Below are 13,628 nucleotides of genomic sequence, written 5' to 3' on the forward strand. Positions count from 1 at the left end.
TTCTTTTTTTGTGTGTGAGGGGTGTGTACTTTATAAGGTGGAACAGCATACATGGTCTCTACCCAAATAACAGTAATGCTTTCCAAAATTTTTTTAAAGATTTATGTGTTTATGCATACAAGAACTGAGGTACAGGCCAGAGGTATAGGAGGTGTGAGGATTCACCTGAGACAGAGTGGGGAACAGAACAGGCAGACTGACTGAAATACACTGTTGAGGGGAGCAGCGGGTGAGACAGGAGATGTCTGCTGTGCCATGTGAGTAGCTCCCTGGCCGGGCATTGAACTCATGCTGCAGAGGCTGTGGATAGCTTCACAGTGTTGTGCTTAACCCCTTGTTCCACCAGGGAGGCCCCTGTTACTCCTGTGTTAATTCAAATGTCTATGCTCCTGACAAAGGCTAATTCCTTTCTTTTGTAATAGAGTCCTTCCATTTTAATATTTCACTACTAATACTCTGCAAAGCCCTCTTCTCAGCCCAAAAGTGGTTCTACAACTTTGGTATTTGTTACAACAGTTTGCTACTTCTAGATACCAAAGCATTCTTTATTTATTACTGCATACTAAATCATCCCAAATTTAGCAGGTCAAAACAACATACTTTTATTATTTTTTAAGTTCATGAGTGTCAACTGTCTGGAACTGCTTAACAGATTGCTTCTGGCCCTCTTTCACATGAAGCTAAAATCAAAACATCCATTGTTGCTTTGGTTACTTGCTATAGTCTTGAGTAGTCCTGGAAGATTGACTTCCAAGTTCACTTCCATGCCTACAGGCAAGGGGCTTCAGTGCTTAACCACATGGGCCTATGGTTATGACTGCTCACTTTATGTATCCCACTACAGTAAATAATTCAAGAGAGAGAAAGTGTTCAAGACAGTCGCCACAGTGTTTTCTAATCAATTTATTGAAGTGAAGCATTATCATTTTATAGTATCCTATATGTTATGCAATACTGGCACAATCACATGAGGGAATAAATTCCAGGCTGCAGGGATCAGGCTGAGGTTGGAGGTTGGCCACTTCATTAGTTGAGGGCAATGAAAAAAATGAATTGGGAATGCTATTCAACTCCTAGACTTAGAACGTAGTGGGCATGGAGTAAATATTAGTTGAATGAGTCTATGATGAAAAACAGCCATTAGGATTTTTTTGTTTTAAGTTTTCTGAAAATTTTAGTACAATATTGTTAGATGACATATCCTAGTTTCTTTCTCTGAATGAGTGTTTTATTCTTACAATACCCATGATAATAATCATAATAAATTTATGAGGTATAGTTCTTTGGTAGAGAATATGTTATTTTTTTTACAAAAATAGTTATTTTGAATATCTTTAACTTTTCTAAACATTCTTTCTTACACATATTTGAATATATTCTCAAATAGTCAAGCTTCTAACATTTTCTTCTTTCAGAGATCTGAACTTATTTTCTGTGGCCTAGATATTAAATTATCAATCATATTATTTCCTTATTTCTATATACATGTATTTGTTTCATGTATTTACATATTTCATATTTGTTGGAGGTGTAATGAAAGTTTTATATAATTATTTATCCATATATATCCAAAATAATTGAAATTAGTATCTTCAAGAGATATATGCACTCCATTGCAGCATTATTCCCAGTAGTTAAAATAAGAAATCAGCCTATATTTTCTTCTATAGCTGAATGGATGAAGAAAATATGGTATATGTACACGCAATGGAATATTATTCAACCTGAAACATGAAGAAAACCTTTCCATATATGACAACATGGATGAAACTGGAGGATAATATGCTAAATGAAATGAAGTAGTTGTTGAAGGACATGTTCTCTCAGATTCCACTTATGTGAACTATCTAAAATAGTCAAACTCAGAAGAAAAGAATAAGATGTTGTCATCAGAGCTTAGGGAGCAGGGTTTAGAGGGAGTTGCTTTTTAATAGTTTTATTATTTCTGTTATGTGAGGTAAATGAGTTATAGAGATCTGCTGTACAACATAGTTAATAATACTGTGTTGTGTATTGAAAAATATGCTGACGGGCCTCCCTGATGGCACAGAGGTTAAAGTCTCAGTGCTATCAAGCTATCACCAGCCACTGTCATGTGATTTCTATCCCCAGCCACGGAGCTGACCCACATGGCACAGCAGACCTCTCCTCTCTTACCTGCTGCTCCCCTCAGCCATGTATTTCAGTAGATTTTCCTGTTCTGGTGAATCCTCTCACTCCCCTCACCTCTGGCCTATTTCCCAGTACTTGTATGCAAAAATAAATAAAAATTAATCTTTAAAAAATAAAAACATGCTGACATTATAAGATTATATCTCAAGTTACATGTATTATCACATGCACACAGACACATACAGAGCATATGGAAACAGATGTGTAAGTTCTTGTTTCCCTAGAATCTAGAATTTCAGTTTGGGTTTATCTTTCCTGCAGTATGAAAATATTTGCCAGAATCTTTTTTTGTAAAACTGTCTCCATAAACTGTTCATAGAAAGTAAGGTTATTAAATATAATTCACAAAAGTACCGCAGGATACTTACTCAAATGTATCTTATATAAAATTAAACAAATCTAGCTAAATGAATAACCCTAGGAAAGATTACAAAGAATATTCTTACGCCCTCTGAATAATTAATAGAATTCAGAGAGTTGTTAACAAAAAAATCTGAACTCAAGTTCTGATGAAATACCACAAAAGAGTTCTTAAGAATGATGTATTTTATATAGCATAGTTTAATGATTTTAGAATAAAATATTCAGATTTCCAACAATTTATACTTTTATATACTTGTAAAATTGTGAATTATCCTTCCTATCAATTGCTGCATTGATCATAAAGTGTTGCCCATTTTTATTCAAAGGTAGCTGTACTAAACCCTAACTAGGATCAAATAAAAACCAGACAACCCTGAAGGTGGAGGGAACAGAATTCTTTGTAACACAGGACCATGAAAATTGGATTCAACCTAATGGACCAAGAAAACACTTAGCAAAAGTAAAATGGTTATTGAGATGCTGTCTCAAAGGGCTTAGTCAGATTATGCAAGGGACCTATTGTTAATTGTTAATAACTATACTTTACCAGCTGCACCTTTCTTCTCTAGAATAAAGCCTAATTTTATTGTGACTGGTTATCATGTACATAAAATTTGGATAATTTTGATTTACTTTAGACTAATACAAAGTATTAAATCTTGATTTAATTTTACAATACAATATACAACTAATTTTTTACAATAAAAGTATATTTTAAAATGTACTAATTATTATGAACAAGAATATTACTTTTTGTTGTTTACCATGTAATATGAATTCTATTTTTCCATATACCTGAAGTTAGAACATAACTGTGTCCTTTCCTATCAGTGCACTGAAACTTGAAGCCGTAATTCAACAGAAAAAGGGATAAAAATCAATGGTGCAGATATGTGCCAACACACTATAACTACTAAGAAAATGTGCATTTTTTGGTATTATTTGTAAGTATGCGTCAGTTTATTGCACAATTTTATCTATTTTGATTGTAAAATATTTTGGGAAAAGTGTTTTATTTTAACTCAAAAAGCTTTCTTTCGGTACATTGCATATTCTCCACAATGGTTTCACTATAAAAAAATCATTTAAACAATTCATAGGGTATCAAAGAAATGACTCCGAGAAATGATGAAATACATTTTTGTCCTGTAAGATCAAATCTGTTTAGGGCCTCTCTGGTGGTGCAAGGGGTTAAGATACAACCTAGAGTGAAGCTATCTGCAGCCTCTGCAGCAGGAGTTCTATCCCCAGCCAGGGAGATACCCACATGGCACAGCAGACCTCTCCTGACTTGTCTGCTGCTCCCCTCAGCAGTTTATTTCAGTTGATCTGCCTGTTCTGCTCCCCACTCTGTCTCTGGTGAATCCTCACCCCCCACACCTCTGGCCTGTGCCTTGGCTCTTGTATGCATAAAATAAAATCTTAAAGAAAAAGATCAAATCTGTTTAAATAGAATCTTGTTAATTAATCCATTCTCTCTTGACATGGTAAACTTAAAAGAAAAAATATTAAATCAGTTTTCTACATAACTCATTGTACTTTGTAAGATAGTAATTGAATAAATAAAGAATATCATTTGCAACTAATCAAGGACAGTTTACAGTACAAAATATGTATCACAATAGTTTTACCTGCCCCTTTAATAAAAATGTCATTCAGTAACCCAGAAATGGCAATTTAACAGTTCTGCAGAGGCTTACTCTTAAGGAGCAGGAGTAATGCACTAATAAGAGCTTGCTCTTTTGAAAGGATGAATTAAATCACAATGCCTGTGATTATATCATAATGATTAACTTAAGTAAATACAATGGAACATGTAGTGAATTCATAATATCTATTTCAGTCTCTGCTTTGTTCTTACTAAGTTTAAAGTGCTCTGCTAAAAATTATGTGAAGATCAAAATAATCAGGTATATGGATTGAAAATGACAAGTGTTAAATAAATATTTGTTGGCATATTCATTTAGTTTTCCACGATAATTTTCTTTTCCCCAGTATTTCCTATATTTCATGTTATGTAATAATCTCTCCTGTCCCAAAGCATGCTTATATGCATGAAGTGAATGGGCATGAAGCAACTTAGCTCTTTATTTCAGCTATTACAATGATTGGCACCTATCACTGTAAGTCTTATTTGGCCACAGCATGTGGTAACCATTGTGAAGATTAAAAATAAAAATCAGATTGCTCTGCAGGATTGCAGGCCAAGTGAACCTTTTTCACTTGCTATGAAAAAAACATTGCTTAAACATCACATTCTTATTCAAAAATATTTCTTTATATATATTAAAAACTAAAAGAACTTCTGAGGTTTATGTTGTGATTTAATAAATATGCGGCTAGTATTTTGAATTATGCCTGGATGCATAGGTTTAATACTTAGTAGGATAGTAAGGGTAAGTTTCATGGCATTCAGAGTATGCAAAATATTGAAAGTTTTCTTTTCATTGCTATTCCTTTATATTCTTCAGCAACATCCATTGTAGGAGTGCAGATTTTCATTGCTTTGAATTTGGACATATTTTTCATGAGATGGAAAATTAAATCCTGCTGTTTCCTAACTCCATCAGTAGAATTGTACTAGAAAATTGTTGATTTTATTTTACTTCTCTTTTCTATAACTTGCATATTCACTTTTACTGAGTTTTAATCCTGAAAATAATACCAAGAAATAAAAACACGGTCCTCATTCTATATTTGGATTTTAAATCTAAGAGCACAGTGAGAATGTAACTATTAGACTTGTTTCACCAATAAAATATTTTAAAAGGATTGAATGCATTAAGGGAGTTTATACTCCAGTCCAGTCTATATACATATTTCATCTGACCCTGATATCTTGTAATGTATCATGTGAGCTCTAATCAGCCACTTTTCAGACAATGGCAGTATCATAGGTATTAAATGGTCTATTTAAATTTTACTCTCAAATGCTTCCAAGGAATGTGTAGAGTGCTAATAACTATAACTAAATGATTCTCCACTTAAAAGAAGCTTAGAATCTAGATGAGAATAAAGTAGTTCTAATTTCTTTTTTAATCCTATGTGGGAACATACATTATTTTGTGGTTATGCAATTGGTTTTTTATAAGAAAAACAATTATAAGACAATATATATACAAAAAATTTATCAAAGAGTAAAAATTGCTTTCCTTACATAGCTAAAGCTCTTCCTTTTAGAGTTTACAACAGATACCATTTTTGCATGTTTATAGAAATATATAGACAAACATATATACATGTTATTTTACAAACATACATGTTATGCTATGCACACTTGTTTGCACCTTTTTTTTGTCTTCTTTGTGTCCTGGCCGTATCTTAGCAGTACTGATACAAGAAGCAAGGGACACTAAATCTGGCCAAGGACACTACCCAAATAGTTGACCGATCACTCTCTGAGTTCTTCACCCATGCACAAAATTGCAAGACTACTCAGCCTCAGAGAGCATTAACAATGGGGTCTATTTAACAGACCAGGGAAAGTCAAAGAGATACAGAGGCCAAAAACGTCTGTTTACCTCACTGGAAGCAGTGTCCAGTGTTTTCAAATTTGAAACAAAAGCAGCTAAGTTCGTGTCTTCCCACCACTGAGGATGCAGAGCTCCCATCCCGAACATTAGGCCACATGCCCAAGATGGCCTCTTTCTGCCACTGAGGACACGTGGCAGCCAGACTATAGGCCAGGCTCCAACTCACAAAGAAAACAGAAGACGCAATAGGAGATGCTCCTGGAGCTGCCGAGATGCTCCAGGACAGCACCAGACAAGCCACACTCAAAACAGCAGCTGCAGCAGCTAAATGACCCAACAAATGGCCACACTCACATAGCTCAGAGGCACCCAGTTCTGGGTCTTCGCCTTCTGTCAGGTTGTAACAGCTGCAAATACAGGAACAGTTTCAGTTGCTTGGCTAACTCCAAAGCCTCTGAACTTTTCCTTTCTGAGGTTGGCTGCCTGGAGGCCTCTCCATGTTGAGAAACCCATAGGAGACTTCTGGAAGATTGGCATGGTGGGGACCAAAATTGCTGACCCCAAAAATGCTGATTCCTATACGCTGAATCCTCAAACTCTGAATCCTGAACCCTGATCCTGAAAAATGAATAACCCATGGTTGCTTCTGCAGTCCCTTATATTATCAGTCACTCTACCCCAAAATGCAATACTTTTTATCATTTTCTCTGGGGTGCCCTATCCTCATCAGCAATCTCCCTCCAGGGGGCACCACCTGTAACAGTCCTTGGCGTCAGCCACCAGTTACATACAAATAGACCTATCTTGTTACTACTATACAGAATAAAAGCAGTCCATATGGCTGTATCTTGAAATTGATCTGTCTTGATTTTATAGATTTCTACTTAGTCCCTTTTGGCGTCATAATCTTTCTATTCTCCCTGAAAATCCTCTTTATCCTTCTCTTCTTGCTTTCCAGCAGGGCAACTATAGTCTCATAATTCTATTGCCTCCTTCTGACATTAAGTGAAAAATATCATTTTGATTTATTTTCATTTTAAGCTTTATAATAAACAAATACAGAGGTAGTACTGAAAGAAATTTATTTTGCAAAGAATAAATACAAGTCACACCATTTAAAGTATACTTATAAAATTTTGTTAATTATTTTTATTGAGGTAACTGGTTTATAACACTATATGATTCAGAGATAAAGTTTATAACTCTTCAGATATATAGTACCAGATCACACCCACCATCAAGGCACCCACAATCCTCCGTCATAGTCCACTAAGCTCTCTTGCTCCCCCTCGCCCTGCTCTGGAAGGCTCAAATTTATAATCAGATTGCCAAGGTTTGCTTTTGGTTTGATTTTATCTGACTCAATTTGTTTCACTATATTCCAACTATGAGTGAAATTATCCAGTATTTGTCTTTATCTTTCTGATTTATTTTGCTTAGCATGATCCACTTTAGTTCCTTCTACGTTGTTGCAAATAGCAAGAGTTCATCTTTTTTATGAATAAATATTATTCCATTTTGTACATATACCACTTTTAACCTACTATTCTGTTTTTGGTCACTTAAATTGTTTCCCTAACTTGACTATTGTAAATAGTGCTGCAGGGAACACAGGAGTGCATATACCCCTCAAATTAGTGTTTTTGCATTTTTAGGTTATATATCTAGGAGTGAAATTGCTGGATCATCTAATAGATCATATGTGTGAATTTATATTTCAATCTTATTGTGGTTTTGCTTTGCATTTCCCTGATTATAAATGATTATAATCTTTTTTCCTGTGTCTGTTGGCCATGTATATCCATTTTTTGGGAAAAGTCTAGTTTTCCCTGTTTTTTTTTTTATTCCATTATTTGTGTGTGTGTGTGTGTTTTGTGTGTGTGTGCGTGTATGCATTGACACACACATATTAAGGGGGCTAGAAATTGTAAGTAACAGTAAGAATGTTTTGAAGATTCTAGTTGAAGGCAGTTATGCTTTGGTCATCCTGACTAACTGAAGGAAGGCAGTCAGCTGTCACTTTTAGGGTTACAGAGCAATGTTTACAGCTTTTACAGAGGAGCAGCCATGTAGTATATGGTGCCAGAATCATGTGGTAGACAATGGAGGGCAAACGGAATCTTGGCAGTAGTGTTGGCAGCCAGCAGAGAATGTAATAGCTTTCACTAGACATCCGTGCCTGGAAGACACAATAGCTTATAGTGAGAGCACTGAAGAGCCACAAAAGAGGTAATTTTAGGGACATTAAATATCAGGTAAGGCAGAATTTTAAAAACTTCTACTCTAGGCAAAAGTAAAAGTTGGATTAAAGCAAATTGTATTCTGAGAAAAATTGCTTGGATGGATCATTTTTATTATACAAACTGAAGAGTAAGAAAATTATCCTCTTAAAATACTCCGAGTCTTACTTGAATCTTCTTTTACAACTTAGTTTCCTGTACTAAACCTAGTCATAGCACCATCTTTTTTGCCTTTGGAATGCTAGAATATCCTCTTAATTGATTTCCCTCTTTGTTAGCTCCACCTGTAATCAGTTATCTGACGTGGAAATAGAGAATTATTTTTTTTAAATTTAAATCCTGTTATATCACTTATCAACTTGAAATACTCTAAACATTTTATATTGTCATAAGAATAAAATTGAAATTTGTACTTGAGATCCTAAAAAAGTCTTCTTTTCCTTTATTCCTTCATTTTCTCCTTCATTCACAATTTTTCCCTTTACCTTGCAATTTTCTTTCCTCTGCATCTCTTTTTCCCCTTCCACATTACATCTTTTTTTCTCCCCTTTCTGATTCTTGCTAGACCTCATTTACACCAGTATGACAGAAGAATTTCACTAATATTTTACAGAGACCACCTGCCAAACAAGTACACAGTTTACAAGAATAGCTGTCTTATTGGAACACATTTATACATGATTTTCTACTCCAGTAAACTTGCTGTGACCACCTGTCAGCTTGTATCGCCCCCTTTAACTTTAGACATAGGATGAAAAAAAATGTAAGCAATTACATTCATTAATTCATTTTTTTTCTCATCACTCTTTTTTGAAGGCAGGGCTTTATTTCTATAATTTTAGTTTATTTATTGAGATAACGCTGATTTACAATGTTATATATGATTTAGGAGAATAGGACCATACTTCCTCAGATGTTTGTCATCCCAGCACAGCCACAGCCACCCCCAAAACACCCATCGTCGGTTTTCATAGACCATGTTCCCATATCCGTTCCCCCATAGCCTCAATGCTGTCATGATATTTCTAGATCTGTCTCTTTTTTTCAGTTGTGTCAGTTACTTTGTTTTGCTTCTCTGTATTCCACATGAGTGAATAGATCATGTATTTTTTCATTCTCCTGCCATTTCACTTAGCACAATCTCCACCAGTTCTATAGATTTTGTTGCAAATGAATTTCATCTTTTTTTTTTTTTAATAGCGGGTGTTATTTCCATAACTCGACTATTACAAATAGTGAACATAAAAGTATGCAGTGAACATAAAAGTATATATAGCTCCATTTCAATTTTTTTAAACTAAATTTATTTATTTATTTTTTAGGATTTATTTTTTATTTATTTATACAAGCACTGGGTACAGTCAGAAGCGCGGGAGGGTGAGAGAATTCACCAGAGCCAGAGCAGGGAGCAGAGCAGGCAGAAGGACCGAAGTACACTGCTGAGGGGAGCAGTGGGCGGCAGGAGAGGTCTGCGCGCCATGCGGGACCCTCCTCCCGTGGCCGGGGAGCAGCCGGGGATTGAACCGGCGCTGCAGAGGCTGCGGGCAGCTTCACAACCCAGCGCTCAACCGCTGTGTCACTGGGGAGGCCTTCCATTTCAATTGTTAGTGTGTTTGCATTCCTCAGGTAGATACCTAGGGATCAAACTGCCGAATCATATGATAGACCTATTTTTAATATTTTGATAAATCTCCATACTGTTTCCAAAGGAACTGTATCAGCCTACATTCCTGCAAACAGTATATGAGGTTTTCTTCTCATTAAATTTTCTCTGTTCACCCTCATTTTATTCCAATTCCAAATGTCCTATATAGACATTGTTCATTTCATAAGTTCCTGGTAAAAAGAACATTAGCTAACACATGCCTAGTGTTTAAGTAGCCAGGTACAATTTTGATGAAATACATAATAACACATCATTTAGCTATTTTAAGGATAAGCTTAGACTAGAGTACATGTTGAACTCTGTATACCTGGAATTCTTTCAAATATTATAAAATTCCAGGGGGCACAGAGAGCAAAGGAAATCGTTCTTCTGCAAATGATACTTGATAAATGATGCTGCTAATTTGTTCACCTGCTGATCTATAGTTCATCAACTGTTGTTAAACTTGTGCAAAGTATGATTCTGCTTATATACAAATCACTCACAAAAAAAGATGATGATTGGCATCAAAACCTGTGTACAGATAAGTGACTTTATGTAGAGAGTTCTTGCATTTTTCATGAGAACTAATTTTTAGCAACAGCGTTATCATAAATGCAACTGGCATATACTCAATGAGTTAAAATTTACCTACAAAAATACCACCTTTCTAAAAATTAGCAAAATATTATTGTTTTTGTTGATTTTTGGTCAAATATATCCCTGCAATTCTCAGTTTACTTTTGGAAATATAAAATTCTCAAAACAGTAAAACATGGATTTTATCCATTTTCTTGATCCATTTGGTGGCATACCTAATATTTTATTGATTGCTTAAAATAGGAAACTATAGCTAACTATTTTGCAATGCAATAATCTTGTTTTCTCTAAACAAGAATTCTGGTTTAAAGGTTTAAATAAATGTTCTATATAAGTATCATTCAAATGTATGGAAATATTACTTAAAGGTTAATGATGACCCTGAGGAAGCAAATATTAATTGTGAAAATAAATTATAAAATAACGTGTACTACTTACAATTAGATGTTGAAATTTGTTATACTGTGTATACCTTCCCTTTAACAAGTCGAAGGAAAAAAAAAACTACCCTTGCCCCCCATGAATGCATGTGTGTGATATATTGGCATCCAATATGCCTGCACATATAAGCTGATAAAATTATTAAATAATGAAAGAATATCAATGGTTCAAAATGGTTTATTTCCTCATGTAATTGTCTCATCTATTTTCTCACAGAAAATATTTAAATGGGAGATAGCAAAACAATATTAACAAAGTAAAAGTTGATTTATGTAACCTTTGCATCCAACTGAAATGACCATGACACCCCCAACATGTGTGGATTTTTATTTCTAAGATGGCAATTTTAGAGATTTCTTGATCATGTTGACAGAAAATTGTTTCACATTATGAAAGACTTAGATTCTGATGGTAGATCTCTGAAATTTTTTTCCAAAGATTTTCAATCACATTCTTATTTGGGTGAGTGGATAATTTCTGATCATCTTATATCAAACAATCCAAGGATTTTCTTCAGAAGCAATCTTCATGTATGAGGGCTTTTTCTATTGTTCAGGAATGAACTACTAGGGCTTCAAATTGTGAAAAGGAGACAGATAATTCTCAAAGAATTTTTTCATTTCCCCCTCTTTGTATTTCTTTGTATTTCTCTTCTTCCACCTGGTCCTTTGTGCATTACCATCTTCAAAGTAACTCATTCAGTCTTCCATTTGGTCTTATCAGTTTCCAAGCTTTCTTAGAATTCTTGGTCTCATTTATTGAACTCTTTACCTACTAAATTTCTGTTATTTTCTTATTAAACTTCAACTTGTTTCTCCTGTTCTTTTATTTATGAGCCCATTAATTTGTTTTCTCTGAATTTCATTGTATCCCTTTCTGAATTCTCTTGTAATTACTTTGACTTGTCTTTGAGTTTGTGATAGCAGTTCTGAACGCTATTCATGGGGAGTTATAACCTTCCATGATTTTTAGTTTATACTTTGGAGATTTGTTTTCACTGTGTGATATATTCTCCTGAAGTCTCAAATTTTCATGGATTATATTTTTTTTCTGCCCATTTTTCTACTTGAATTCTCCTCATTTCATTATTGTTTTTGATATCTTCAGCAGTAACATAGGAAGTTATAGTATTTTACTTTTCCTGCAGGAGACACTATGGTTTTGTTTGCATGTATGTATGTATATATTTAGGTCTTTACTGGCTTCTGTGTGTACACAGATGTATTTTGTAGTAGCTGAGTGTGTAGGGTGGAGAGGATTTTGGAGGGATCCAAATGTTGGTGTGGATGAGTTGGCATGTGGCTGGCTTATATTTGTGGTACTGCCACTATCACTCCCCTATAGGGTTTGGGGTGAGACACTTAGCAGTCTCTGCACCCTTATTGTGCCTTACAAGCTAAGCACTATCTGGAGTGGAAGAGGGAGGGCAGATCAGAATGTCTGCTCTGCTGTTATCTTTCCTGGGGATCCAGCCTCTGTGGAGCACCCAAACTCTTCACAAGATTTTTCCCTCTTTTAAGGAGGTATGCCTCCAGACAACCTCCCTGATCCCTCCTACAGGCTCCTAGTTGAGCTCACACCACTGCCATTGGTGTCCCCTACTTTAGGCTGCGATCCCCAGATTCCTTTCTCCACCTGCCTCCTGTTCAGTGTAGCGTGAATCTCTTTAGTGTCAACCCCACTGAAGTCTGCACTATTCTCTTCTATCTGAAGGATGATCCACCACATTCCTATCCATGAAACTATCTCTTCAAGTAGTACCCTCTGGGTCATTGCTCCAAGAGCACCAGCCTCCAAGACCAGGCCCTGCAATTGCCTTTTCTGGGGCTTGTCACATCTGTGGCCATTGGCTGGGCCTGCAATTGTACACTGCTTGCCATGGCCTGCCAGTTGGGGGGTGCTTCTAGGATCCATCCTGGGGCTGGTTGAGTTATGCAGGGTCCTACTGCCATTGGGCTGCTTCCAGGTCCTGTCCTGTGTTCACTGGGGCCTGCAGCAGCTACTGTCTGAGGGCTGCTGGCCAGATCTACTCTGCTGCTTGCATGGCCTGCTGGGCCGCTGGGGCTGACCTTGCCCATCCAGGCTATCCTTTTGCCCATTCCACTGCTAGGTGGGGCCCCCCTTCTCCAGACATCGCACATAGTATGTGCTATAGGCTTATGTTTGTCCTTCAGAATTTGTTGTCTTTGTTCTGTTGCAATCTAGCTGTGAGTAGATGAAGAAGGTGAGTCTAAAGTCTTCACTGCCAATGTCTCGTCTCTCTCCAAGACGTTTTTATTACAAAATGAAAGAAGGGATAAATGAATCATTTTGGGTAATCTCCTGTCTCTTATACATAAATAATTCTTAATATCCCAGTGTTTGTTTTACATAAATAAAATTTTCATATTAATCAACGTGTGAATCCTAAATGTAGAATCAACACCATAAACAGAGGATATATGTAGACTCCTTACTGATGAAGGAAATTCACTTTCTCAAAATTTACAGTTATCCATAGAGAATGTGATAATCAGGGAATAAGCAGTTTTCCTTCTGAATTAAAAATAAATGTTTTATCAGAATTCTTACCATCACGATTTTCAAAAAGAACAAAAATTTATTATATAATCATGTTGTTTCCTATTACACTTACCAGGGTGAAAATATAACCTGGAATAAATGTTAATATTAATGACAAAACTTTTCTGATAA

The 13,628-nt window shown here is 35.7% G+C and overlaps 1 pseudogene across 1 annotated transcript in view; it reads right to left on the bottom strand.

Moving 5' to 3' along the window:
* Window positions 1–12,707, bottom strand: part of LOC311171861 (translation initiation factor IF-2, mitochondrial-like) — a 44,281-nt pseudogene extending 31,574 nt beyond the window's left edge. The window contains exon 1 of the transcript in view: window positions 12,513–12,707. The product of the transcript in view is annotated as a translation initiation factor IF-2, mitochondrial-like (transcript). The remainder of the gene's footprint in view (window positions 1–12,512) is intronic.
* Between the last annotated feature and the right edge of the window lie 921 nt (window positions 12,708–13,628).

This window comes from Talpa europaea (genome assembly GCF_964194135.1).
Source record: "Talpa europaea genome assembly, chromosome: 6".
Classification (NCBI taxonomy): domain Eukaryota; kingdom Metazoa; phylum Chordata; class Mammalia; order Eulipotyphla; family Talpidae; genus Talpa; species Talpa europaea.